Genomic DNA, 25,877 nt, shown 5'->3' with positions numbered 1-25,877 from the left:
TGAAAAAATATGAAGAAAAAACACATATATAGTAGCATTAAAGATTAATGCAAAAACAAAGCAAAGTATTATTTTTACAAAAGAACATGAACAAAGATATATGCCTATTACATGAAAACTTAAAGCTTTCAAGATCTGGAGCATAAAACATATCTCTGTAGAGGAAAATAAGAAGAAGAATAATGGAGAAAGAGCAGAAGTCATCTGAAATATCTGACATATCAAGCTTCTGGAAAAGGTAAAACAAACTTTCTGGGAAAGCAAGTCAATATCTGTCCAGGAAAAGCTGACTTAAGAATGAAAAGCAATGAACCTTTATTGAGCTTATCTTACATCAACATATTGGGCACTTAGCAACATAGTGATGCTCAAAGAGGTTAGTTAATTTAACTGAAATCATGAAATGGCCAGACGTACAGATTGGATTAGAAGTCAATTCTTATTCTAAAGCTCACCCATCCAATTCAGAAAGCACAAACTTTTCCTATGTTATAGGTCACAGCAAAAGTTTTTGGAGCAAGACCACCAACAAAACTTAGTTTTCAACAAGGACTGTCATAATCTGTTACTTACATGTCCAGTAAAAAAAAAGACATTCCTTTGTTTTGATGTTTGGTTGCAGGAGCCCAATAACCAATAAGCTCCTCTAAGACTGTGGATCTGAGTTCCCTTCTCTGTCACAACATAAATAACTACCCTGAGAGTGTTTATTATCCCATCCACGAAAACCTACCAGCAGAAGCTCAGAAGCCTCCCAGCAACATAGCAACAAACTACAGGGAGGCATCCAAGTAGTTCATCAATTTCAAACATTTACTAAGAACCCAAGAGAACTAAACTTTCAATCTGCTCGATAAGACTAACACTGAACAAAAAGCCACTAGTCTTCTTGTTAGGGGACTTGTCCATTTGATTGGGCAGATATAACAAAATACCACAGACCACAAGGCCATAAACAACATAAATTTACCTCTCCCAGTCTGCCAGCTGACAGCGTGAGATACAGGCTGCCAGACTGGTTCAATGAGGCATCTCTTCCAGGTCACAGACTTTTCTTGTATTTTCATGTGCCAGAAGAGGCTAGAGAGCTCTCTGGAGCCTCTTTTGTAGAGGCTAATCCCATTTTTGCGTGTGCCAATCATGACTGAACCACCACACCACCCAACTTCTAAATACCATCACATTGGACACTGGTCTCAGGAGATGAGAAGGTGAGATGCAAACTTTCGGACCATATTCATTTCCTTTTTGTCACATCTAGAAACTGAGGAAAAGAGTTGAGAATAGGATGCAAAATAATGAGGAACATTAGAGTACAAGCCTGGGCATGGAGCAATGCAGGGAGGGATCCAGTGTCAACAACACTCCCAGTGCTAGGACAGCCAAGGGGATAGAGAAGTTTGAAGCATGTAATACCAAAAAAATGAAGAATTAACTGCCAGAACTTAGCTGAGCCCACATAATAGTACCTCAATTGTTCTAGTGCCAACCCACCTGCTAAGGTATATATTTATAGATAACCCAACACAGATCCACTGATAACTGGAGAATAATAAAATTAGAACTAGCATATTGCTTTCCTAAATTCAATGCTACTTTACTTTAGGTGCCTTCAGAAAGGAGAATTAAAAACAACTAAGGAGAGATTCAATTAATACTATATTGAGAAAGAATTACATCAGCTGGGAATTAAGATACAACAATAACTATCAAAGTACTAAGTAAACTTTCACATTCATTAGGCAGTAAGAAATTTGTCAGCAAACTTTCCTTACAGTTGATTATGGTGCAATCAATCCAGAAGTAATCCCTGAGCACTGTCAAGTATGATAAACTCCCCCTCCCCTCCTAACCAAGAAACAAAACCCAGTAAATGGCACAATAATAAAAGCATATTATGACACAAAATATATAAGCCATATTTATAATACTTCTTGAAAGAATTTTTTTTGCTCTTTGGGTCACACCCTGCGATGCTAAGGGGTTACTCCTGGCTCTGCACTCAGGAATCATTCCTGGCGGTGCTCGGGGAACCATATGGGATTCTGGGAATCGAACGCGGGTCGGCCGCGTGGAAGGTAAACACCCTGCCCACTCTGCTATTGCTCCAGCCCAATTTTTCTACATTGGTAAAAAAATAAAAGCAAAGTGATGAGAAGGATGTGGATTAGATTAACTAAAAAAGTAGCTAAGGAAAATAAGAAGAAAAGAGGTCAGAGTAGGAAACGAGAGACAATGAAAAGGAAAAACTGCTTTGCACTTCTCTTTTGTAAGCCATCTGTACACTCCTAGACTTTGTTTCCTTGTTTTAGCAAATAGGGTTGGCACCACCAAATGGAAAAGGCATGTTCTCAGGATGCCTTTCATTAGCCATATAGGTGTGCACATTCAGCATGATATTCGTTCACCTCCTTCATCCGTGACCAACAGGTGCTTACTGCAGAATGCAGAAATCCACAAATCAGATAGATGAACAGATAGAGCCTAATAATACAATGGCAAACACTGGATTGGTGAATTCCCCATGTGGGAAAAAACAGTTCCTGTCTATTATTGTTATTATAATCATCATTATTATTGTTGCTTTTTGGATCACACCCAGCATAGCTCAGGGATTACTCCTGGGTCTGCACTCAGGAATCACTCCTGGTGGTGCTTCGGGGACCATATGGGATGCTGGGGCTCAAACCCAGACCAGCCGCATGCAAGGCAAACGCCCTACCTGCTGTACTATCGCTCCGGCCCTTAGTTTCTATCTATTGACAGCTATAAAATACAGATTTCAAAATACATATTTGGATACTGATCATGTAAAAATAAAGTCCTTGGGATTTGAGAGTCCTTTCTGTAAAGTTCATGGGTTCATTATTTCCAAGATAAATAAACTCAGTTTAGTCAGCAATCACCACACTAAGAAAAGCTAATATTTATTTATTTCTTTAATTATGTACCATGATGCATGATGCATGATGCATCAGGCTCCTTTGCTCTGCACTGCTCCAAAGGAAGAGCTAACTTTTAAAATAGGGAAACTGAGGCAGAGAGAAAGCTGAAATTCATTAGAAGCCCCTCTGACTGTAATTTTTGTGCATAAATCACTCTATTTTGACTCCGCCATAGGATGCTGCCTTTGTTTTTGCTAGGTGACAGAGCATGCTGTACTCATATCAACTCATAATGATTTTTAATGTGTTCTTGCAGATTCTGACTCAGTTAATTCTGACAACTATTTTGTGAAACAGACAGGAATCGGTTGTTATCCCGGATTTCCAAGTAGAAGTATTGAGAATCATACAGACCCATGAGTTTCCACTAATCGTGACAAACAACTAATGCAAACAATACATGAAATAGTTAGAACTTCCATGTACGTCATCCAACTTCAAGAGTACTGCACTCTCCCTGGTGTCAAGTTCTTTTCATTCCTGCTTCTAGGAACAAGCAGATTTGTCTTTATACTGCTCAATGACTTGCTGATGATTGAAAAAGAAGAAAGGATCAGAGAAAGAGATATAATGCCTGTCAGTTGCCTTAAATGATGACTCCCTCAGACCCCCTTGCCACCTCGTTAGATTTAAGTAGCAATTCCTATATAATAGAGTGCTGTAAATTTGTCTATTTTGCTTTTGACAAAGGAGGTTTTTACTGAAAAAACTGCTTGAAGGTCCAAACTTTAACCATATACCACTGAGTTACTGTAATTATTTGGAGGAATGTTAAATCTAAGTATTTGAAATCCCCCTTTAAGTCACAATTAACTTGAAAAACAAACAGGGATTTCAAGATAGACCAAATGTTCAGATTTCATTGGATAAACCTTAAACCAAGGAGGGAAAGAAAGAAAGAAAGAAAAGGTTTTTGCTCACTCTAGTTTCCTTTTTCAATGTCCCTTATCTCCTTCTACATCTTATGGTGTGTGCTAACTTTGATTAACTTTGATTTTGGCTTGCTTGTTTGTTTATCTGCAAGGAGGATATAGAAAAGCTTCTCAGAGGAGCTTTTCTATGTAAAATGCCTGAGAGCCTTACCACTGCTATCTCAGGTACCTTTCCTGTGTCACGCTTGCTGCTTCCTAGTATTTGAAGCTCTCAGTCTTCTGAACATCCACACCTTTCCTGTGGTCAGCTCCAAAATATCTATTGTTTGTTGCTTTTGCAATTTTAACATCAAAAAAAATTTTTTGAAGAGCTGTGATACACAGTTACAAAGTTGTTCATGACTGAACATACAACGTTCCAACACCCATCCCTTCACCAGCGTACATTTCCCATCACCAATGCTCCCACTTTCCCTTCCACCAACCACACACCAGCCTGCCTAGATCTATGGCAGGCACATTTGTTATTTCTCCTTGCCTCTGTCCCTCTCTGTCTCTGTATGTCTCTCTGTCTCTGTGTCTGTGTCTGTGTCTCTGTGTCTCTGTCTTTCTGTCTGTCTGTCTGTCTGTCTGTCTCTCTCTCTCTCAATCCCTCCCTCCCTCTCTTTCCTTTTGGGGCATTATGGTTTGCAATACAGGTACTAAAAGGTCATCATGTTAATCCCTTTACTTACTTTCAACACTCAGCTCTTGAGTGCTGTTTTCCAGCTATCATTGTCACACTGGTTCCTTCTCTATCCTAACTGCCCTTCACACCCTACCTCCCCATTTACTTGTAGCAAGTTTCCAACCACAAACTTGTCCTCCTGGCCATTATTTCTACTCTCCTTGAGTATTAGTCTCATACTACAGTATTTTGTATCCACAAACGAGTGTGATGATTTTGTCTGTCCCCCTCTCCTGATTCATTTCACTCCGCATATTACTCTCCATGCCCATCCACTTATAACCGAATTTCATGACTTCGTTTTATGTGTTGACTGCATTAGTGCAATAATGCTGCTATCCTAATCCTCCTTCCTTGCTATCTCCGAAGATAAATGCATGCAGGTACTTTTTTATTAAAGGCTTCCAGCTAATTACAAAAGGGAAACAGAGAAGACAATGTTATAGTGAGATAGTGGTAACAGATGCTGAGGTTCTTGTCATTTGATCTCCCATTCCTTGTTTTCAATTTTGACAGCTTGAGGACAAGAACTTGAGTACCAGTGCCCACTATAGCGGTAGCACTAAACAAGAAGAGTACAACACACAGTGTGATTCTCCTTTCCTATGGAAAGCTCCTTGTTTACTCAGGGATGGAAAACTGAAACTCCCAACAACACTCTGTTACACAAAGCATCATGACAATTCTGAGATTACGAAGAAAGAACCACTGAAGTCTATTGTTATCTGGATGCTTGAAGATTGTTCCTTCTGCAATCCAATAGAAATATAACCACTTAATCATCGGAGGATGAGGGACTGGATCATCAACTCACCCTGCCCAACTTTTTGTGTAAAACCAAGAAAAGTACTGTTATAACCTGAATGTTTGTGTCCTCTACCAAATTTATGCTGAAACCTAACCCCAAGGGGATGGGTTTTGGAAGTTGAACTTTTCGTCGGTCATTTAGTCATGAATGTAATTCATTAGTGAATGAGATTAGTGGTTAGTGCCCTTACATGGGAGTCCTCCAAGAGCTCAATTCCATTTCTACCATATGAAGCCACACTGGAAGAGAGCTGTCTGAGCTGTCCATGAACCAGAAATTAGACCCTCAACAGACACATAATCTACTAGTGCCAGGATCCTGGTTTTTCTTAGACTCAAGAAGCACGGAAATATGGAATAAAATTCTGATATTTATTTATCTTTTCATTCTATCAGCCTAAACAGTTTAAGACAACCCCATCTAATAGATACTCATCTCCTACCATCTTATCAATATTCAAACATCCCCTTTCTATTAAGTCCATGATACAGTTACTATTTTGCTGAAAGACATAGCTCAGGGACCACAATGGGCGAGGATGACCATTTCAGGTCCCATATGTCTCTTGTCTATAATGTTCACATACTGTCTCCAGACATTTCACATCTGATTCAACTGAAGTTGAGATGCTTTGGGTAAAATACTATGCACGGCTCTTATGAGACTTGAGCAACGGCCTATCCCCCCTCAACGACCAACAAATTTTTTCCCCTTACACTCTTTTCAGGGAGAATATTTTTTTCCCCACTTTTTGGTCAGGGAGGTAGACAGAACACTTGCATCTCTAGGTCCAGGATGCCATAACTTCCTGAGATATTTAGAAGAAATTTTCCCAGAAGAAACGTTAATCGATGACTGCATATTCCTGTTAGTAAAATAGGATCTGGATCTTTTCCTCAGTAAGATCCATCTTTCTAGAATGAGTTGCACTATTTCAAAAACTAAAGTAAGTGGTGGACTGAGAGATAAGACAAAATTAAGTTGCTTGCCTTGTACACCGCTGACCCTGGCTAGATCCCAGTGTTACAGCGAGAGCTGAGGTGAGGAGCCCCAAGTCGCTTTATCTCCCTGCATGGAACAGGTAGCCAATGAGAATGTAGAATGGGATGGTGGGGCGTGGGATTTGCCTACACATGAAAGGAGGCCCCAAGCGCCAGCCTCTCCCTGGACCTACTCGCTCTACCCTACCCTCAGGTCAGGTAGGGCTGAATGTGTCTGGACAGGACCTGGTACAGGAGGGCATCCCAGGATCAGATAGGGAAGTTGTTCAGGGAAGGCGAGTAGACTGCCTGGAACGGGACGGGGAAGTCAGTCACCGGACGGGGCAGCAGCAGGGACAAGACCTGGTCATCGTTCACGTTTAAAAAAGTGGCCTTGGACATCGGTGGAGGAATCTGGAATCAGCTATCTTTTCTGAACAATAAACTAACTTATACAAATCTCTCATACAATTCTCAAGAATCCACCAACAAAGGACATCTGCTTTGGTGCTAACGCCAGGAATCCATCTCCTGAATACTGCTAGGAGTAACCGCTGAGTACACACAAGTAAATTTCAAGCACCGTCTCATATATCCTAGAAGCCAAAATAAAATAATATAATTAAGTAAAATGAACGAGTGTGAGATAAAAAAAAGTCAATAAAATAAATAGTGGGTGCTACTTTAACTTAAAAGTAAATTTCTGTACATATGTAAAGTTCCATAGGTAGACATTAATCATTCATAGCACATGGTCCAATAACCCTTCATCAACCATGTCCCTTACAAATGAATTCATCTTCATTGTCATTTTCTCTTTTCCATCTTTAGCACAAGCTACAAATTACTGAGCACTTTCTTCAAAAGTGACTATTACAAAGAACCTAAAACAGCATTTGTCAGCATGATGCACCACAGATTCTACTACAATCAGATTAATACAAGTGCGCTGAGATGATTATTTTATTGTATTCTATCTTCTGAGTGTGTGTCATAGGATTTACAGGAGGCTGTAAATATAGTGGAGCTGTATTATGGACTAAAAAAAAACATTTTGCTGAAGACCTCTAGCAATTATATCTTTCCATTATTTTTATTTTGGGGGTTATAGCTGGTGGCAACAAACAAGAGATAGAAATCTCTTCTTTAAGAATAAGTCATTATAATCAATATATTTTCCCAGAAATACTATGTCAGAGTAGAAATTAAGAGAGTATCCTCAGGACTATTGCTTCTGTTTTTCTGTGGGTGTACTGATATTCTTTTCCCTTCCAGGGTATTCAAAAACACAGTTATCTGATGTCTGTAAAACAACTCAAGTTGTCTTACAACAAAATCACTAGAGGGGCTGGAGTCATAGCACAGTGGGTAGGAAGTTTGCCTTGCATGCGGCTGACCCGGGTTCAATTCCCAGCATCCCATATAGTCCCCTGAGCACCACCAGGAGTAATTCCTGAGTGCAGAGCCAAGAGTAACTCTTGTGCATCGCCAGGTGTGACCCAAAAAGCAGAAAAAAAATCACTAGAACAAATATGTAGGCACTTCATTTCTGTGTGTGAGAGAGAAAGAGAGAGAGAGAGAGAGAGAGATTCAGAAAGAATTAGAGTTTGAGCATTATCATTCCGTCCTGTGCATCTCAAAACTTAATGTTCTTTATTTTTGTTTTTGGTCTTATCGTTTACATTAGAAAAACAGTGAACCAGCAACATAACTTTCAAACATAGAAACTTGCCAATAGTATTCCGCAAAAGGACAATGGCAGGATCAGAGAAAAAAAATTCTCTTGCTCTAAATACAATTTTACATTTTGAAATATTTACTCTCTGGATTGCAGCCAGGCAATTACCATTTGCAAATATTTCAAGTGGGGGAAATGAAGTGCTTGCTACTAGTCCCAATAATTTGGAACTGCAACGAACAGATTTTATATATCGTCATTTTTTCTGCTATTCTTTATCAGAAAATCTTAGTGTTTCTGCATCTCAAGCCTTGTTTTCAGTATTGCTGATGCTTGAGACAAAACTGTGTAAGTGGCTCCCTCTGGTGCTGCTCTGAGTCTTGGTTTTCTTATGCACAAACAGATGTAAACCCGATTAGCTGGGAGCTTCGAGCTGCAGCCCTCAGGGCTAGCATTACTAGAAATGCCTCTTGGGACACAATTCCACTTGGAACAGAATTAGATGAAGGGTGACATCCTTTATGAGGTGAAAATAGAAATAATCACTCCCGTGGTATTTTTCTTCACTTCATCTACGGCAAAGGGAATTCAAAAGGGTAAAGTCATGTTCACTAAACCCTGGCCAAAGTCTCCATTATTGTTTCTGTCCATGATAATGCCCCCCCAAAACTACTTAAGTCCTTCTAATGGGCCTCCACAGGGCCATCAATCACCAGCCCCAGACTCCAAATTGACCCATAACCTTCAGAGCAGTATTTAGAACAAAAGTGGGGTCATAAAGTGCCCCAAGTAGCTACTGAAGGCTCTGGCACAGTGTCTCTGAAGAACAGTAAGGATGAAACTGGCAGAGTCGTGCTCTGTGCTGTCATCCACATTTGTCTCCGATGACTGCTCTTTCAACAGAAGTTCCACCCAGACAGCCAAGACTGGAAATCTAGGCTTCTGGGTCATTCGCCGCAGTGGAAAGACGGTGATTAGTCTAAGGCAATCTAGGCTCGCCCAGGTTAATCTCGTCTTCCATTCTTCCGGAGAGGCAGCACACCCTCCCCAGAACACTTCTCTAAAGCACAACATAGCTTCCACCAGCAGCTAGAATGCTAATGCATTATCACTCCGTACACTGAGAAAACAACTGACCATATGTAGCCTCTGCCAGCGGAGCTGTAACTGTGAAGAACAATGGCTCTGAGTCAACAACAGAATTAAACTACTCCCTCTTGTGAAGCTCTTCTGAATATTTTAAGTGTTGCCTTGAAAGTGTGGGATTATGTGCAAGCATAAACATTAGCCTAATGCAATTTTTGGTACGGAAGATGCCAGAGTTTAGGAAATCAGAATTGAAATGCAGAAAATAACTTTGGGATAGATTTATTTTTTTTCATGTGTGATTAAAACATGATTGAAGAGGCATACTTTATGTATAATTAAAGTTGCTTTGTAATTAAGAGATTTAAGCATGTATAGAAAATGATACAGCTTAGTTGAGAGATTTTACAAAGGCGCCTATTAAACACTCACTCCCAAGCAAGCCTATGACTCAAATGTTTTCACATTCTGATGCCGACAGAGTCCTTGAATTGTTTTAAAGCTGCCAATTTCACCATTTCTAAATGCTTTATCTTTCCTTCCATGTGTTAGTAAAATAAAAACAGCTTATTCTCCTTGCATCGGGCAAAGCAGGAATACGGAGGATTCTATATCTTAATTTCAAAGACTCCAAGGGAAACAGCAGGATTACAGACTCTTTGAAACAGTGCTTGCCCTATCTTTGACTTTTTCACTGTGCCTACCATCACCTCTGAGCTAATAAATAAAACATGTATGCTAAATGAGGACTTTTGAGGAAGTAGAGACTGGTTTTGTGTATAGTCTAGAAAATTATCACAGTAATCAGGACACTTTTGACATCATGTGGCAGACAAGAGTACCACACAATACATAATTTAATCATACAATAGCCCTATGCAGTTGATTCTATCAACCTTATTGGACAGATACATGAACAATCAAAAAAAGCTTAAGACTACAGAACCACACATTTTACACTTTCTTAGGAATGGTATGATTTAGGGCATCAGAGTGAGGCAGAAAAGTCTGTTTTTTTTTCTTGTTGCAAGGAATGGGGGCCACACCCGGCTGTGCTCAAAACATATTCCTGACTCTGTGCTTAGGAGTGACTCTTGGAGGTACTCAGAGGATCATATGGGATCCCAGGATCAAACTGACTGAGTCACATATTATACAAGGCAAACATCATATCTACTATACTACCTATCAGCCCACAAGTCAGCTTATTCATGTTTAGTTTTTAGTATATTTCTCATAATTCAGTTTCTCAATCCCCATGTTCTCCAAAGTTCTTCACTTATCTTACTCTATAGTCCAAAAGAATCCTTCTAGGAAGCACCTGGCACAAACCAGGCTTCATCTCAGAGCTGGCAATGATCCTGCCAGAATATTCCTTACTTTTTATTTTTTTAATGTATTAACCCTTTGTAAAATGTGTCATGAGCAAATATTTTCTCCAAGTCTGTAGGATGTCTTTTCAATCTGGTCATTTCTTCTTTTGTAGTGCAGAAGTTTCTTTTTTCTTTTTTCTTTTTGAGTCACACTCAGCGATGCATTGGGGTCACCCTTGGCTCTAAATTCGGCTCTAAATTACCCCTGGCAGTGCTCAGGGGACCATATGGGGTGCTGGGAATTGAACCTGGATCTGCTGCATGCAAAGCAAACACCCTACCCGCTGTATTATTGCTCCAGCCCTTGTAGTGAAGTAGTTTCTTGATTTTCTATAGTCCCAATTGCTTATCTTTGCTTCCCCTTGCTTGTCCAAGGGCATTGACTTACTGAAGATGCATCTACAGACAGTGTCATGAAGGGGTCTATGTTTTCCTCAATATGATTTATGGATTCATGTCTTATGTTGAGATATTTAATCCATTTTGAATCGACTTTTATATATAAAGCACTTGGAAAAACTTAATGACAAAATAATATCATCAATAAAGAGGGAGAAGGGCTGGACACATCCTCAGAGAAGACATACAGATTGCCAATAGGTGTATGAAAAGAGCTCCTGATTACTTATTCTCAGGCAAATTCAAATCAAAACAATGAGACACCACCTCACATCAGTGATACTGGCACACATTGGAAAGAATAGAAACAGCCATTATTGCTGTGGATTAATGTGGGGGAAAGGAACCCTCATCCACTGTTGGTGGACTGTTGTTTAGTTCAATATATAAGGGAAAACGTACGGAGACTTCTATTAAAAAATATTAGCTGAGCTTTCATTTGACCCAGCAATTCCACTACTTGGCATTTAACCCAAGAGACTGAAATTCATTTTATGAAAAGGCATTCATTCCTCCATGTTAAATGCAGCACTATTTTACAGTAGCCAAGATCTGGAAACAACCCACGTACCCAAGAACAGATGATGAGAGAAATTGTGGAATATATACACAATAGAATACTACTCAACTATAAGAAAAGAAGAAATCATGTAATTTGCTGTCACGTAGAATGGAAGTAGAGGATATTATGCCTTAACATGTCAGTCGGAATAAGAAGTTGGAAGGAGAGGTACAGATACAGAAATAATCTCCCCCGTATGTGTAATAAAAAGAAACATAGTAAGGGAATAACAAATGGCCAGTGGAAAGATATCCTGAGACACAGCCTACATTAACTCAGTCTACAAAGAGGGTCAGGTGTGAAAGACAGGGTAGGAGGGACCCTTTGGTCACTGATGGAAGAACACCGAAACTCAGGTGGTGGAAACAGTGTTGGAACACTAGATGCAGGAAACAACTATTCACCTAAAATTTTCAATTAAAGCATATAGATGAAGAGAAAATACAGAAGCTAGACATATATACATATTTGCATTAATGCATAATCACATATATATTATAATTTTGCAAACAAACTTAGTCAGAGAATCGAAGGACGTTGCATACAGAAACATGCTACTTATATGCTCTCTTCCTACCAGACCTCTAGTTTCAGTGATCGGATTTGTTTTTTCTCATCGTATCTGCAGTGTACAACAAGGCCCCATGGGAAGTGGTTCTTAGAAGTCTCATGCTTCTTTGGAGTTTTAGAGAAGATGGGTGAAGGAATGAAATTCAAAATGGAACATGGTTCCTAGTATATCCTGACTAGCAGAGTGGCAATGCACCAATTTGTGAGAAATTATGACCATACTTATGGCGTTCTGTAGAAAACACGCTCACACTCTTCTGACTGATTCCCTGTTCCCTAGGTGCTGGTTATCCTCATCACTGACTCCAGAAATGAGCTACTGCCTTTTTACAGTGAGTGGATTCAAAGCGAGTCAGAGGGGAGAAGTTGATTTCGTGTGCAATTTAGTAGATGTAGAGAAATATATTGCACAGGATATTGCTCTCTTAGGCTGAAAATGTCACAATTTCTTTTTTTCAGTGATGATCACTATCATCACTTGGGATTGAACTGCTGGTTAGCACCAACTCGAGTCTCTGTGCCCAGTAAACTGTGTACATTGATTATAAACACCCTGTGATCAGCAGATCTAAAAGGACAGATTGGAGTATTATAGTGAAAGGAAGTATGGATCAGAAAGATATGTTTGTGGATGCAAAGTGTTCCCAGTACTTCCTGGCAAGAGGGTGTGAATGTTAGAAGACAACATCCTGGCAGGTTATGTTAAGAAAAAACTTCTTGTTTGGTGACAATCATATGACTTCCAACTGATTTTTATCAACCAGTTTTTGAATACATATATATGCTCAAGAAAGTTTTATTTTCCATTTTAAATGACGAGATCATTTTTCTTGGGCCTGTTTGTCTTAGAATAAATCCAGAATTGATATTTCTCATCTGCAGAGGTCCCAAGCCAAACTAACTGCACACAAATGACTTGTATGTTTTCAGACACATCTCTTTCCAAAAATAGTATATCTCAGTGTTTTGTTTTTATTTAACTTTGGAAGAGCAACCAATTATCTGTACTATATGTTTTACTCATAAATTTTATTACTTTAATTTTAGCAGCACTTGAATCCCTTTTTACCCCTCTATTCATATCCAAAGTCCATTAAGTAACACCTTCTTCACTAAACTTCCTTAAAATATATAACACCCTTCTTTATATATCCTGCATATTATTACTTACATGTATAAGCACAAATATATATCCTATGTGATACTTTAGTATGTATTACTGTTCTGTATGGAAAACTGATGCATAAAAACATTACATGAAGATTGGGACATTCAGGTTTAAGTTCTATCCTTGAATAAAGCTTATGCCACTTATCTTGGCCCCCATTTTGTCAAATACAAACTGAGTAGTTAGATCTAAAATTGTCTCTTTAAGAAAGGTTATGGGGGATGAAGCAATAGTACAGCGTGTAAGATGTTTGCCTTGGACACAGCTAACCTGGATTCAATCCCTAACATGCTGTTTGGCTCCCAGAACCCTGCCAGAAGTAATCCATGAGTGCAAAGCCAGGAGTAAACCTTGAGCACTATCAGGTGAAAACCCCAAACAAAAACAAATAAAATGTGTTTTCCCCACTTATTCATGAAATTAAAGTGATCGCAACATGACTACAATCTCAGCACCCAACTTAATAGTCTGAGTTAAATGACGTGCTATCTTAGTATAAAATAATATGTCGTCTTACAAAAAAAAAAAACAAACTTGTGCCTTTCTATTTTTCTTATAAACAGTGATTTAGGATTAAAATAATTTAACACTTTGAAAATAACTATAGTGGGTTGCCCCCCCCAAGTGGCTCTTTGGCACAACATGGCCCCAGAGTCACAGGTTCCTAATTTAGAACGCAGCAGCTTTTGGCAGAAATGTGAATGGACTATGCCTTAAGCTATGGCACTGTGCCCCCCACCATCCCAGGAGGAAAGGGTGTCTGTCTTTTCCACCTTCCCCTCCCCAGGTGGCATGGCGGACGCACCTCAAAGCTTATGGGGCAGCCAGGTATAAGCCCTGGTGACAGGGCAACTGCGGCCTCATGGGATGGGGGGATAGAACCAGCATGTCCTTCCCGCCCCGCCAAGACCATGAGTTGCCCCCGACGAGTGGCTCTCCAGCAGGGCCATGAGCCCAGAGGCACACAAACCAATCTCGGAACTATGCAGCTTTCGGCAGAAATCCCTCCAGATTTAATTAGTAAAATATCAGAAATCCAAAATTGCGCAGGCGCGACACCATATGGTCTTCATAAATAACAATAGAAAACAAATTATTTCACGATGCCTTTTCAGCAAGTCTAATTGTTGGGGTAAAATTCCAAATAATAATGGTGTATCTTTTGTCGAAATAATGAATGTAATCAAAGAGAGAGAGTTAAGTGGAAATCATCTGCCTCACGGGCATAGGGAAGGTTGGGATGGGGGGTATATTGGGGTTCTTGGTGGTGGAAAATATGCTGGTGAAGGGATGGATGTTTGGTGTTGGATGCTGCATGTTTGATCATTGTATGACTGAGACTTACACCTGAAAGCTTTGTAACTCTTCTCACGGTGATTCAAAAAATAAATTAATATATGTAGTGGTATTGTATATATCTTGCATATTTTCATATCTCAATTCTATTACAAGGGCACCAGAAGAATATTAAAAATAAAAAGAGCTAAGAAGGGTTTTCTTCAACCTCTACAAATCTACTCAATTTTATGGCAAATGGGTAGGTGAGAGGCGACACAGTGTTTTCTTTGTGGTGACTACAGCTACAACGAGAGAGAGGAGAGTGGCACACTCTGGAGAGCTTGTTATTCATCAGGAAGTAAGTACTGCACTTTTTGAACACTTAAGAGCAGTAGCAATTTTCAAATACAATACCGGGAAGAAATACTGTTGTCTGTAGAACTGCACAGTAAGAATTGTCAAGATACATCCACAAATAGTAGCATCTGACTGACTGATCCGACGAAAGACTCCTTGTCTTTTGATTCAGTTTTGAAAATAAGTGATATGGGGTTAAGTAAAAAAAAAAATTCAAAAAGGAAACTCCCTTTTTACCTGCCACTGTTATGCATATTTTTACTCAGAATTCTCTAGAAGTAGAACATTTATATATAGTGATAGCTAATTCCTGGTGTGAATTTTCTTTATTCTTTTTGGAAAATGCGTTTTCTTCTTGCTTCTTCCCATTTTTGCATAATTCACCTGGCTTTGATTCAATCAGCAATCTTTTTGATGCAGAATGTTTGAGAAGGGTCCTAAATCGTCCGCTATTCTGTTGGAACTTTTGCATTGCTTACAATATTTTTTAAGGACAAATAAGATATGCACATGTAAATCTTCAAAGAATTATAAAATCTGAAAGCTATACAAATATATCTTAAGCTTACAGTTTTAAGTATCTCTATTATATATTTATATGCAACCAGCTCAAATATTTATTATTGTGAGACTTCTTTATACTGATGCTCTTTACCAAAACAGTTCTGAGGCAAAAAATACATTTAATTTGAATTAGTCCAACTTAGTACTTTAAATATGAAAACCAAGGCTTAGAGAAAAAAATTAATTTCACAGGATGTAAGAGGTAGTTATAAGAGGTGTTTTGGTTTTGGTTTTTGTGAGGGAAGGGGCAGGGGTGGTTTAAATTCAGCCTTGCTCAGGACTTCCTCCCTATTCTTACCCCTAGAGGGGAACAGAGGAACATATGGGATGCCAGGGATCAAATCTGGGTCAAACATACGCAAGGTAAGTACCCTACTCACTGCACTAGAGAATAAAAAGGGAGAAAATTTTGTCTCAATCATATTCTCTAAAAGTCATATAGTAAGAGATTATTTAAATATTTCATCTAAACATTTGAAGATTAGTGTAGAAAACTATCATTATTGCATATTTTTTTAAAAATTAAGAACAAATATACAATTAAAATTGACACACTTCAATGAGTCTTATTTTTGTTAACATCTCTAAAATTAGTATATATTTTGTAAAATTCCTTATAGTCAAGTAGGAGTAAACTCATGTTTGTCATTAACTTTGTGAAAATAGGTTTGATTTATCTTGCATGACCAAAAAACCATTATTCCTGATATTTAATACAACTTCAGGACTAAACACAGGATCAAATTGCTATTTGAGAAGTTGCCATTGTCATGGTCTTATAGGAAGATTAGCAAAACACTTGCATTAAAACTTTGGGAAAGTATCAGCCATGTTGAATGCTGTTCTGAAGATAATCACAGAGCACTTTTAAGAAGCACTACATCACACACAATATCATGCAGAAAAACATACAACAGAGAAATCAAAAGAGAGTATGAATTCAAAAAAAGGATTTGAATTCTTTAGTATATTTAATAATAGACTTTTTTCCTCCTGTGTAATATTGGCACAGCAGAAATATCTACTGACATATAAAAGGAATTCATAAGAGTAGAAATTCTATGTTAGAAAAGCATTACATGATGATGTAATGATCTAATACTTCTTTCTTTTTTATTTTCTGTTTGGTTTGGGGGCTCATACTAAGTAGTACTCAGAGAGGACTCCCTATATATTGCTCTGGGGTACCACGGAATTCAGGCTTTGGCATGCATAATTTGCAGACTAGTCTGAAGAAACACCTCACTATCCTTTTTTTCTTAAACTGTACATAAATAAGGAGGATCCTATAATGCAGGTTTTCTAAGCTTTGATAATTATAGTGTGCTGAATGTAATTAAATATTGGTTAGAATGGACTGGTTGAAGCATGAGATATTGTCAAGATCTGCAGCAAAGAAAATCAAATGGTTGATTCAAAAGCATACTACCCCAGTGGTGGTCTTTTGATACTCCATAACCACTAACATGAGGATCTACTTAAGATCCATTTCACTAAGTTTCCACTTTCATCTTAAACTCCTATTAAAAGAAAAAGGAGAAGCATCTGCTGCTGACCTTAAACACAGACGGAGTTGCTAATTATCATTTTAAGTTTTGATTCAAAAGTCAGTTTCCTTGGAGGCAAGAAGGCTGGGTCAAAGGTAGCGAGAGTGTGGTGTGAAGAGCTCCAGGCTCAGAGCCTGAGAGAAAGGCGTGGTAAGGGGGAAAGATCAAACGCTGAAATACATTAGAACTCTGAAGGCAGGCCAACGAGTTAGTCAAGGCCCATTACAAAGTTTGCAACACGTTGTATCTTCTATGTTAAGTCACTTTTACCTTATCAGGGAGAAAGATAACAGGCAATAATTGGGCGATTGAAATTATATGGATAGAGTGGGAAAAATTATTGAAGAACAATTGGTACTACATCTCTGAGTTAATACGTATGATGAGTTCAACCTATTTTTACTTTCTCTGTCTACCCTAAGTTTCCCACATGTTTACAAATTATGTCTCTACATTGCAATGATTCAAGCACTAATGGCATCTTCTTTTCCTGAAATTCTAACGCATATGATGATGCAAGCATTATTCAGCAGCTTGTTGTACACTAGATTGTCTGATTTCCAAATTTATATTCAGGCAGAAAAATGACATTGGTGGCAATGGTTAATGATACTCCATTTCAACTGTAAACAAAATTGGCATTGACCTAACCATGAAATCAGAAAAAAATAATGAAACAAAACATTTTGTTGTTATAAATAAGATGCTGACATTCAAACACAGAAATATTCACTAGCATGGGAGAGAAAAATTTAGTTCCTCTTTGATCTCTACAAGCAAAAACATCCCCAAATGAGAAATTTTAATTGTACATAACTGACAGCAAGTCTCTCCTCAAGAAAGTAATTGCAAAGGGATTCATTTCTCGCATTATTCCTCAATTTGACGGTAAGATTGTATAAAAAACATAGGTAATATGTTTGGAAAGGAGGACATGTAACAGTTGAACTAGGATAATTGAAAAGGTAAGGATTGATGATGCACACGTAATAACCCAGGCTTTGTATGTCTGTTTTTTTGTTTGTTTTGGAGTCATACTCAGCTGTGTTCAGGACTGAATCAAGGCTCTGCACTCAGGGATCACTCCTGGTAGGCATGGGAGACCATATAGGATTCTGGGAATCAAGCCTGCATCAACCACCTGCAAAGTAAGTGCCTTACCTGCTATACTATCTCTCCACTCCTAGAGTTTGTAATTCTTCTACCCAGGGTTCACTTCTGCATTTTATGATTCTCTAGATAGTATTAAAAACTTTTAGGAACATGATGAGAGCCATCATTCTACATCAAAAGCATATAGCTTTATATATGTATATACATATATGTGTGTGTGTATGTGTGTATCATATATATGGTTCATCCCTATGGATTTAAATGTCATGCTTAACATACACTATCTTTTGTATATGTGTGAATGATTGTGCGTATGAGTATTTAATTTAGACATTGGCAAAATTATAGGAAATTTGAGGACGTGGCATGATACTTACAAGACGCTCTCTTAGGTGCCATCACTTTTTAACTACTGCCCCTTCACACAAGTATCAATATCTCTGACGTTATTTTGTTTGTGTTTGATTTTGGGGTCATACCTAGAAGGTTCTGCTCAGGGGTCACCAGTAGAGGTATTCAGCAGAACAAACAGAACCAGGGATCAAAGCAGGGATCAAACTCGTGCATGCAAAGGATGCACTCAGCCCTTTATATAGTCTTTTAGGCTCAGGAACTTTGATTTAAACACTGCCATGCCTACTGAAAAAGCTTAAATCTCTTCTATGCTTAAGAGAAGGATCATAATTGATGAAGATAATCACACAAGGACCAGAGAAATAGCTCAAAGAACAAGCTTAGCATGTAGGATGCCTTGGTTCAATACCTGGCACCACATGGTCGTCAAAGCAATGCTGGCAGTAGCCCCTGAGTGGAGGGCCACAAAGGCCAGGGATGGGTCCTGAGCACTATCAGGTATGGCTACAAAACAACAAAAAAAAACATGCACTGCATTATCTCTCTGTTAGAGCAATTAGTTCTGAAGTGCAAAGTAGTGTCATTCTTTCAGATAGTTGCATATAAAGGAGTATTTGATGATAACTTCAAGAAAGTGTTTCCTTCTTGATAAAATGAAATATTTTCATAAAATGATGATCGCTTCTCTTTTGCTTTTGTGTAGAACTCCTTGTGTAGGTGGTTTGCTATGCTATGTGGCAGCCATATTGTTTATCATGTTTCCAAGAGATGGAGTCAAGAGAATTATATTAAGCGTTCCAGAACCCTGACATCGTTGAACTGCTGATTTAGTCAACCTAGGGCCAGCATACCTTCACAGTCTCTGTAGGAAGAGACAAAGAAAGTTTTCACTGTGTAACTTGGAATGAAATATTCTGGAACTTAAAAAAATATTAATAGGCAACACATTCAACACATTTTATACTGCTATATTTTGAATAAATTTTACATTCATAAATACAAGAAGAAGGAAAATAATATAATCAATGAGATAAGATCATTGACCATATCTGTAATATTCATCTATATAAAAGAATTAGAATTCTTCCTTACAGAATTCTTCCTTACATCGGTATCTGAAAGTACTTTCCTACCACACTGAAATAAATAATTGAGCAACATAATTTAAAGTTATTATTATTTGTGATAACACTTATGTTCAAGAAATTTATTTAATTTAATGCTATCACTGGAGCACTGGAGCACTGTCCTAGTATGGGCTTATCATTCTAAATAAAAGCATCTGGAAGGAGTAGTAAAATAGATCTAAATCTTATTTAGTATGCCAAACACAGTAACAAGTCTCAAAAAGTGGAGATGTTACTGGGTCAATATGCCAAATACAGTAACAACAAGTCTCAAAATGGAGACGTTACTGGGCCCACTTGAGCAAATCAATAAACAATGGGAGGACAATGATAGTGACAGAATAATGATTATTATTATATTACTGATTATTATATTATTGAAACTTATCTAATTTGTAAGTATAAAAGAGCAAGGGGCCTTCATTACGCCCAGTTATTTCCAAGTAAAATATCTATCTTCCAGAGTTTAAAAACTTCACAGCACTTTCATAGTTTCTTATCAATATTTAGCATGTGAAAATTACATGAAAAAAACTTAGTTCTGTGATTTTTTATTTTTTGTTAACTGTCACTTATTTGAAGTATTGAAATAAATTTTATATACTCATTTATTCTTTCATAAAAGCATATGCTTCTAGTTTCTAACCACTAATTCCCCTTTATTTTTACACAGATTATGATTGTCTGCATAGTAGGGAAATACGACATGAAAAGTAAATTTCTTAACCACTTAACCATTCAGAAGTAGACATCTGACAGTTCTGGCTATGATATAAAAACGAAAATCTAAGTCAAGAATGTCCACAACACAAACAACAACAAAAAGATAATGTGCCCAAAGTGAAGTCTTCTATGGCCCTCTTTGACTTCTTCCTTTTCTTTTTTAAGATCACATAAAGGGTTCTGCACCATTTGTTAACCAAGAAAACAAAGGCAAAAACAAAAACGCTAACAGCTCCCCATCTGCTAAGGGGCTGAGAATCAAGAAATGTCCTTCCTTCTGATTCCAGAGCAAATATTGTCAACCCAGGATGGTTTTACTCCAAGGACTTTGCTGATCAGCAAAGTTCAGAAACAGTCTTGACTGTCATAAAGCAGTTGGTAGGTGGGGTGTGCAACCAACCCTTAGCAGGGATAGGGACACTGGTAAATATCTTATAATATATAAATTATCCCCAACACCCTCACACAACAAAAATAAAGACTATTCTGACCCCAAATGACAACAATGTCAAAGTTGAGACTCTTGAGATAGATTCCCCTTTTTTTCTTATCTCTCCTTTTTTGAGCTTTCCACTTGAAAGTGGAAATGATGCTGAAGGTACAGAAACAATATCCTGACCAGTAAAGAAAAAAACAGAGATAATAAATGAAAGTCTGATTTCTTAATTAATGTTAAAGCAATCTGTTGTCTACTGATTTCTTCTTATGTGAGCTGTGACCACATTTTTATTTCATTTTTAGCCAGATTATCTGTAACCTTATAACCAAGTGTGTATGCAGTTACCCTTCATTTGTGATATATTTCCCGACAAGACACTAAGCGTTTCTTAATAAAATGATAAATCAAGTGTGATTTCTGACCTCTGGGACTTCCTGTCCATTGGGGGGACAGCTGCAAACGTGAAAAGAGGGACTTCTCCTTTTGAAAATCCTGGTTTGATAATGGAAGTGAGAATGTAGCAAGGAAGCAGTTGGGTAGAGAAAAGAGCATTCTAAGGACAGAAAAGGTTCTGGAGTCATCCAACTGGGGGTGTGGGTGGGAGTGGGGACAGTAAATCTGGAAGGTCAACATAATATACACACAAGTCTAGAGGCCAGTGGATAAAAGAGTTGAGTCTAGTGAATGGAAGAGTCAAGGAGCTCCAGGTAGGTGGGGCTTTCACCTAAGAGGGAAGTTGGAATCCATTTGGGATAAGAATAAAATTCCTCAGCATTCAGACCATGAGCATCCAAATCATTAGGAACAACTGATTCTTATTCATAAGCATTCCCTTACACAGGCCCATGCTTTAAAATAATGACCATAAAATGAAAAATAACCTTAATGGTTGTGGATGATGTCATTTACAAATGAATTTAAAATAAGTCGAGAATCCTATTTCCTACTTACAATCCAAGAAGAGATAAACTGACATCAAACCAAAACTGTGGCAGAAGTGTGTAGTGTTAGACTGCTCTGATTTCAAATCTTACCCTTAATTCAAATTGTGTCTTTACAAAAATTACAAATTAGTATCTGTTGGGTAAGTCATACTTCCTTCGTGTAAAAATTAAAAGCATTCTAGAAATAAAACTATCATCATGGCTGGTTTAAAAAAGTTTAAAAATTTTGCTACAAAACATGGGACCCCAAAAAGTAAATAAATTAATTAATTAATTAATTTTTAAAAAGCATGGAACCCAGTAGCTACATGTTTATTCATATTGCCTCACAGTTGTGCTAATAATGTTAAAGTTTATGTCCATTATTTTTTCAAAACTCAGAAAGCTTAGTTTTTCATCTATATTCTCTAACTATATCCACATACGTAGTCTGTGAAAAATCTACCAAAGTAAAGGAAATTTGACGAAAGTCATAGATTCTGTCATTGGATAACCATATGGAAGTCATAAAGATATGAAGATTCCACATTGCAAGAGACTTTAGAGACTGATTCAGGGGATTCATCCAGCCAGGCAAAGAGTCATCGAGCTTTCAAACACTCTACCTGCAGCAAATATATTTCTCATCCTGAGTTAATTTATAGTCCACTTCTCATTTGAAAACAACAGCAACACTTGTACTACTAGAAAATATGCAAAGCAACTATAAGAAAAAAATTTGCAGGGTGAAACCCCACCGCAGGAACAAAGAAAAAACTGATAAAAAAAGTTGTTTTGGGGGTAGAAGGCAGAAAAGTTGAGAGGAGAGAAGCTAAAGAGGGCTTTTCTTCCCTGCAGGAACTCTAATAGAGTCCTGTGAAAGACTGGCGCCCTCAATTTCTGCTTCAGTTAAGAGGATTGGAAAGACGAACCACAGAATAGCAGGCTTACAGAAAACAGTTGCTTCTTTTAATCAAACCGTGTAATCAGAAGGCCTGAGTAATGATTAACTTCTGCTTTCTCCGTGAATCACTCAATCACTCAGCGGTACAGGTAAACTTTGATTCATTCTGTGCCAAGGGCACAATAAACTTAATCTTTCTGTACTTGACACTTAACATTTTAAATACATGCATGGGCTTGCTTCTGAGCACAGTTGAAGAAGCTGGTGGTCTGCTACGTTGTGACGGCAGGCTGACCGAAATGCTGAGACACTGCTATAGGTTTTACACTCAGACAGATGCACTCACCCTTTCCTTAGTGGGATTTTTATACCGACGATCCTAGGCATACTTGGGCACAGTTAATTTTTGATAACTACAATATGACTCATTTATCATTTATCATTTTTTTCCTGCACAGCATGAGACTCCAAGTGAAAACAGTTTCAGTGCAAGGAGGAAAAAAAAAGAGAAGGTACTAAGTGTCTATGAAAAGGCAAAGTAATAAGCCCAGGGTTAGTTATCTTCAATCCACGTTCCCTAAGTCCTGCAGGTATCCCCACGAAGAAGGTAACATCTCGGTGGAAGACGCTAACTGCTCTTGATGTGGAAGCATCCCAAGTGAACCGCACATGAAATATCACTTTCCTCCACTTTGTCTCACCAAACCACCTCCTCTTGGAACACATCATTTCCATTCAAAAATCTTAAACGAAACCATCTCCCACTACCCTGGCGGGGGGGACTTGGCTTTTAGGCTCACAGAGCCGGGAGCTGGGACAGCCAGCAGCCAGTGGAAGCTGTTGGAAATGTTGGGGCCACCTTCTTTCTCTTCCCCAGGGAGCTGATTGCCCGATAAGGCACAAGCGATTAGCTGCTCATCGCGGGGGACCCGGGGAGAGACCCCTGAAGTTAAAGCACGCCCATCTGCCGAGCACTGGGCACTGGAAAAGCAACTTTCTCATCCCCCCTGAGCAACCAAGAGGCAGCCAGACACCCGCAGCAGCCCGCGGGCCCCGGGCGCTCGGCCGGGCGGGCACGCGTGGGCTCGGGGAGGCGGCCGTGGTCCCTGCAGTCGCCGGGAGACCCTCCCCGCTAGCTCGCTCGCTCCTGCTCTTGCTCGGCCTTTGGGTACCTCTGGTCTCTGTGGTCCCTGGGCACAGACTAGGGTGCAAAGCTGCAGTGACAGCGGCGCCGCTCCAAGGCGTCGGAGGCGACTGCACCCGGCCGGCCGCCTCAGTCTCCCGGCCTCTGCGCCCGGGACTCCGGTTCGCCTGGGCCCCGCGCTTTGGGGGTCTCCGGAGCTGCAGATGCGACGCCCCCCAGAGTGGGGTGGGGGGATGCGCTGGCAGGGTCAGGACGCCGCGGGGAGGCGGGGAAGGCCGGCGCAGGTGGGGGGCGCAGAAGCGGGAGTCCCCCAGCACAGAGAAGGATGCTCGAGGCTCGAGGATGCTCCGGAGCGCACGCGAAAAGAAAAGGGCACCGCGGGGACCAGGAGTGGAAAAGAGCCGAGGGCACCCGCCGGGGCCACTGAGCAAAAACAAGCAAAAAAAAAAAAAAAAAAAACCCAAACCGAGGGATGTCCAGTGTCCAGGAGGAAGGGGGTGGGCGGCAGAGCAGGGAAAATGCGGACAAGTTCCCACCTCTCTCCCCCAAAGGTCGAGTCCGTCCACGCGGCCCCTCCGCCGGGAGTTCAGCGTGGAGTGGGGGGCGGCGAGGAGGAGGGTCGGGTGGGCGTGAAGTGTGAGGTTCCTGCTCCCCTCTCTGCCCTCCCCGGCGTGTTGGAACTCGGGCCAGAAGGACCCCCGCCCCCGCCCCCACGCGCGCCTCCGTCTCGTCCCCCGCACCCACCCACGGCCAAATGAAATGCATTGACTTCTGAGGAAACGGCGGCTGAATTTCCTCCAAGGCGGCGGCGGACTCCTCCTCGGGCGGCAGCGGGTGGCTTTTTTTTTTTTAAAGGGGGGAAAAGGAAAAGCATCGCGGAGGCTCCACGACCGACCCCTCCTCCCTCCCCGCCGCCCCCCGGAGCTTAAAGAAACCACCCAGTTCACTAAAGTTCAGTATTGGTTCGTGGCTTTTATTTTCATCAAAGGTGAAAGGTGGGGGCAGCAGCGGAAGATGCTTTTATTTTTTTTACAGCGTTTGCGATAGCATCATTTATCAATAATAATAATAATAATAATAATAATAATAAAGATTTCCTAGAACAGTTCAAAGGGGATTGCAAAACTGTGAGTCGACTGGAGGGTGAGGAGCAGAGAGAGAGAGAAAGAGAGACAGACAGAGACAGGAAGAGAGAGACACACACAGAGAGAGAGAAAGAGACAGAGAGAGAAACAGAGGCAGAGAAGCAGACAAGAGACAGAGAGAAGCATCCAAACTCCGGACCAGACGACGAGGACACCTCCAGCAAGCCCAGCCCAGCCCAGCCCAACCCAGCGCAACCCGCGCCACCCCAAGGGACTCGGGGCCCGGGAAGGGGGACCGGCTGGGAGGGAAGAGCCAGAGCCCGGCCAGGGTGGGCCAAGGTGGGAAGGAGAGGGCGAGACAGGCAGAGGGAAGTTCTCGGGGTACCCAGAGGAACCGGAGCTGGGCGGAGGACGCAGGAGGAGCTCCCTTACCTTTTTCTCTCTAAGCCCCGATTGCACCTGATCTGCAACCATAAATACTTGGCGATGCTTAGTGTGCAGCCAGACGATGGCCGAATGTTAAACAATTCTTCGCGCTCCCTCCCCTTTTCCGAAAACAGGCTCAAAAGAAGGTGAATTCTGTCCTCCGCATCCATCGGCTCCAAACCATGCCGCTTCGCCTCGCCGGGGAGAGACACGAACACCAGGCGCTGGGGCACGCAGATAGATGGATTTATCTCGTACGCGGCGGCCGGTATCGAAACAGATAGACGTTGGCTGCATATAAATCCAAGAAGAACAAGAAGAAGAAGAAGGGGGGAAAAAGCACCACAGATGCCTTTCAAAGCGGGAGGGGAAAAGGGAAGAGAAAAAAAAACTTGGCAAGCCCAACGTATCCAAAGATTCCGTGCCCGGTGCCACCTGCTTTGGAGAAGGCAGAAATCCCGAGGAGGAGATGAAGAGAGAAGAAGAAGAAAAAAAAAATTTTTTTTTTTTTTTGCAAAATTAAATAAAATCAAATGCCCGAAACAACACACACTTGAAACTGGAAGACGCCTAAGGCGCGTGGAAATGGAGAGGAAGAGGAGATCTCCTGGGGAGGGGGGTGTAGAGATCCGTCAGCTAAGTGAGCAATCGCCTCCGAAAATCACTGGCGGGGAGGTGGCTGCAGATGCGTCCCCTGCTCGGGTCCCCGCCGCCGCCGCCGCCGC

General features: G+C 40.2%; 1 protein-coding gene across 4 annotated transcripts in view; it reads right to left on the bottom strand.

Annotated features, from left to right (window-relative positions):
• The window catches only part of NLGN1 (neuroligin 1), a 975,921-nt gene extending 950,580 nt beyond the window's left edge, over positions 1-25,341 (bottom strand). For all 4 annotated transcript variants that reach the window (XM_056110537.1, XM_056110539.1, XM_056110538.1 and 1 more), the window contains exon 1: positions 25,159-25,341. The gene's annotated coding sequence lies outside the window, so the exon portion shown is untranslated. The remainder of the gene's footprint in view (positions 1-25,158) is intronic.
• Positions 25,342-25,877: the final 536 nt, after the last annotated feature.

Source organism: Sorex fumeus, unplaced genomic scaffold (genome assembly GCF_029834395.1).
Source record: "Sorex fumeus unplaced genomic scaffold, SorFum_2.1 ptg000010l, whole genome shotgun sequence".
NCBI classification, from domain to species: Eukaryota; Metazoa; Chordata; class Mammalia; order Eulipotyphla; family Soricidae; genus Sorex; species Sorex fumeus.
The sequence above is the reverse complement of the archived record's forward strand: the minus strand, read 5'-3'. Positions and strand labels throughout refer to the sequence as shown.